General features: G+C 39.2%; 1 non-coding gene across 1 annotated transcript; it reads left to right on the top strand.

The window, feature by feature from the left end:
• The first annotated feature begins 1,558 nt into the window (after nucleotides 1–1,558).
• Nucleotides 1,559–1,667, top strand: LOC127116639 (small nucleolar RNA R71). The gene has a single exon (XR_007801448.1). It is a non-coding gene; the product is annotated as a small nucleolar RNA R71 (small nucleolar RNA).
• The last annotated feature ends 2,773 nt before the right edge of the window (nucleotides 1,668–4,440 follow it).

Here is a 4,440-nt window from a genome sequence, read left to right as displayed (position 1 = left end):
TTAACATCTATAATAGTTCCGGCTGTAGCTAGGAATGGTCTTCCTAATATGATAGGGATGTTGGAATCTTATTTTATATCCATGATTAAAAAATCAGTAGGAATATAGAATTGTCATATGCGTACCAGAATGTTTTCTAGCATACCTACGGGAAATTTAACAGAATGATCTGCAAGTTGTACAGACATCCTCGTAGGTCTTAGTTCTCCCATTTTTAGCCTTTCACATATGGACAAGGGCATTAAACTAATACTAACTCCTAAGTTGCATATTGCTTTTTCCATGACAAACTTTCCGATTACACAGGGTATGGAGAAACTACTTGGGTCTTTCAGCTTATGAGGCATATTGTTTTGTATTATGGCGCTACACTCAGCAGTAAGTGTAATGGTTCCGTTATCTTTTATCTTCTTCTTGTTAGATAAGATTTCTTTGAGAAACTTAGCATATGAGGGCATTTTAGTAATGGCTTATGTAAAGGGAATTGTGATATTCAATTGTTTTAGAAGCTCTACGAATTTTTTAAATTGCCCTACACTTTTAAATTTAACAAGTCTTTGAGGATAAGGGATAGGGGGTTTATACGGTGGTGGAGGCACATAAGGTTCTTATTTCTCTATGGCTTCCTTGGTTTTATCTTCCTCTTGATCGTCTTCCTTCTCAGTTTCCTTACCAGGGTCTTGGTGCTGGATGGTTTTGAATTCTAGGGTCGGTCCGTCCGTCTAGTTATGTCCCACTTTGTAGTATAATAGCATTTGCATGACCTTTCGGGTTTGGTTGTGAATGTCCAAGGAATGTGCCTGCAGGAGCAGCAGTAGATGCTTGTTGTTGAGCCACTTGCGAAATTTGTGTTTCCAACATTTTATTATGGGTGGCTAACGCGTCTACCTTGTTTTCTAACTGCTTGATTTGCTCACTAGTGTGTATGTTTTGATTTAGGAAATCCTTATTTGTTTGGGCTTGGGTAGCTATGAAGTTTTCCATCATTATTTCTAGGTTTGACTTCCTAGGAGTATTTTGAGTATTTGTGGTAGCTTTATGATACCCTGGTGGTACAACAGATGCTTGGTTAGGTGCATACAATGCATTATTGTTTTTGTACGAAAAGTTAGGATAGTTCTTCCAACCTGGGTTATAGGTGTTTGAGTAAGGGTTTCCTTGAGCATAGTTCACCTGGTCTGTGGAGGTTCCTGTCAAGAGTTGACATTCTGGGGCAGCATGCCCTGGAACTCCGCATATCTCGCAGTTTGGTGCTATGACAGCCACGGTGGCTGCGAGTGTTATGGTCAAGTTGTCTATCTTTTGAGTAAGAGCATCTACCTTGGCGTTAACATGGTCAAGACTGCTTACTTCGTACATGCCGCCTTTCGTTGGAGGTTTCTCTACAAAGGTTCTTTCGCTTCCCCACTGGTAATGATTCTGGGCCATACTTTCGATGAGTTGATAGGCCTTATTGTAGGGTTTATCCATCAGTGCGCCACCTGCAGCGGTGTTTATTGTCAATCTTGTGTTGTACAAGAGACCGTTGTAAAAGGTATGAATGATCAACCATTCTTCAAGACCGTGATGTGGACAAAGCCTCATCATGTCTTTGTATCTCTCCCAAGCTTCAAAAAGCGATTCATTATTATTTTTTGTTTAAACCCGTTTATTTGGGCTCTTAGCATAGCCGTCTTACTAGGTGGGAAATATTGGGCTAAGAAAACTTTCTTCAACTCGTTCCACATAGTGATAGAGTTGGATGGTATATATTGGAGTCAAGCTCTAGCTCTATCTCTTAATGAGAATGGGAAAAGACGTAGTCTTATAGCTTATGGACTGACACCATTCGCTTTCACTGTGTCTGCGTATTGCAAAAACACTGACAAATATAGGTTCGGGTCCTCCGTGGGACTACCTGAAAATTGGTTTTGATGTACGGCTGATAACAATGAAGGTTTTAGCTCGAAATTATTGGCCTCAATGGCAGGGGCAGCGATGCTGTTATGTGGTTCATCCTGCGAAGGGATTGCATAGTACTTAAGAGGACGGTTTTGCACTCCTTCGGCAATCTTTGGTTGAATAACTGATTCAGAAATAGGGATGTTAAGATCAGGAAGATTTAGCTTGATACGATGTTCTCGTATCAAGTCTCGTATCTGACGTTATAATCTAAGATAACGCTCAGGTTCGTCGAACTGTAGCTTTAATTTCTCTCCTTGAGAGCGAGTACTTGGCATACACTCGACAGATGTAGAAAGGGAAAAAGAATTGTTTGCCTTAGTCTTTACTAGGAAAGACTGGAGTTACGATATCGACTAAATTAGTCCCCGGCAACGACGCCAAAAAATTGATCGCGACTTAGTAAGTCTATGGTAATCGTGACTGCAAGTGCACAATCCTATCGCGTAGTTCTAAAGATTATCAAACCCACAAGGACTAATAATCGAATGTATCGTTATCTAATATTACTATGTAAATCTAAGGCTGATGATCGTTCTAAGATTGGAGGGATGAAGAGAAATAACTATAACGTAAATAGAAGATTAATAAAGATATATGATAAAGGGATATTGGTATGTAACGCATCAAACTTCGGGGATTCAATAGATAGTTAGTATAATCTTATTGGTCAAAATATTCTTCAGTAGAAATTATTTATAGAAAGGACTTAGTCTCATACTCTCGTTTTTATTGACTCTGACCATACTCCTAAACCAGAATGCTTGGCTCTCGCGGTCTCATTTTGAATTTAAAAGTAATTTTTGAATATGAATAAAGTCCAATTAATCTTAAAGTGCTCTCGCTGTGTTTAGGATTAATGCATAGTTTCAGCTATCTGGTTAAAATCTCAAACTCTCGTTCTTGTTGACCATAACCTTAGTTTGTTTTGTACTCTCGTACATAAAATAGTTTGATTAAAATAAGAAACTAAAACCCGGAAAAATAAGTTTTATAAAAAACTAACACCAATTGTTTACGAATCCCGTTGTTTCGACGGTCTTTACATACCGATACCTAAGGGTTTAGTCGGACATGGTATTTGGAAAATCAAATATCTAATAAGGCATAAATAGTTAAATTAGCAATCAAAATAAAACCTGGATTATGAATTGAGAATTGGAACTGAATCTTGATTCTTCAATTAAAATGATATCGGCAGGCTTTGGCAATGAGTAACCGTTACAATTGAATTCAAATGCGTAAAATAATATGCAATAGTCCTCGATGAGGAGAAACTATCACTGTTACAAAGTAGAAAAACTACCTAGGAAACTAAAAGAAAATAAATCTGACTAAGAAAATTAATCGTCGATTGAAAGCTGGAAGAAGAGAGAGAGACAGTTGAAAAATTAAACTCCTTTATATATTTTCCACTCCCCTAATTTGTAGCCGAAGGTGAGTGGATTCGTGGCTAAAATCATGGAGAAGTAGTAGGGAAGACTAGGTTGTGGCGGTTGCCACAACCCTAGTCCTTGACTCCGTGGCGAGCGCCATAATTTTAGGGTTGGGCGCCACAAGCTCTTCATGCTTGGTGACGGGTTCCACCACCCTCTTTGGTTCTTGTGGAGGGCGCCACACGCCTAGGTGATGGGCGCCACAAGCCCATTTGGTGTGGTGGCCCATTATCTCTATTTTTTTTTCATTTTCTTTTCTTTTTGCTATTTTTCATTTTACTTACCCATAAACCTTTTATTTGATAAATACCTGCAATAAACATAAAATATTGCGTAATAATAAGTGTTTATCAAGTAAAAAGCAATGCATATGAAGCCAAAAATACGATATGTTTTCGCGTTATCGTATCCTCAAGCTACCCATTTACGGGCCCGATGACTTTCCTATGAAACAATTTTGGGCTGACATTACAGGTAGTTCAAGGCACGGTTCTGCAACCGCCAAAGCTTCAGGAATTCAAAATCCCTATTTTCGGTATGCTCAAAAAGGCGTTGCTTACAATCTTTTCGGCCGAGGCGAGGTGGCCACTCAAAGAGAATTATTTTTCCTACATGCCATGACCAATAATGAGATAGTAAATATCGTTGCATTCATGGCTAATTATTTGGGACGAGTTGCTTGTGCATCCACTGATGGCATTTCCGTGGGGGGTATGATTATCCAAATTGTCGAGCATCTCGGATTTGGCCTTAATTTGTCTTCTGAGTTTCCTATTGCAGGTAAAGCTAATATTGATATGGAGTCCCTCATTCGCCAAGGTATGCTTGCTGTTACCCATAACAGTTACTCGCTGATGAGTCGTGGCTAATTTATTCTTGAACTACCTGACTCAAGTAGAGTAAGTATTACTGATCTCACTAACTGGTTATATGCAAGTGTCATCCCCGAAGAAGAGGACAACCACAATGTTGATGATTTTGTTGCAGGTGAAACCATGGAGGAAGATGCCACTTTCCAATATCAATTTGTACCTCCACGCCGGATCCGACCCAACAAGGTACC

Source organism: Lathyrus oleraceus, chromosome 1 (genome assembly GCF_024323335.1).
Source record: "Lathyrus oleraceus cultivar Zhongwan6 chromosome 1, CAAS_Psat_ZW6_1.0, whole genome shotgun sequence".
NCBI classification, from domain to species: domain Eukaryota; kingdom Viridiplantae; phylum Streptophyta; class Magnoliopsida; order Fabales; family Fabaceae; genus Lathyrus; species Lathyrus oleraceus.
Note: the sequence above shows the minus strand (reverse complement) of the source record. Positions and strands in the feature narration are given on the sequence as shown.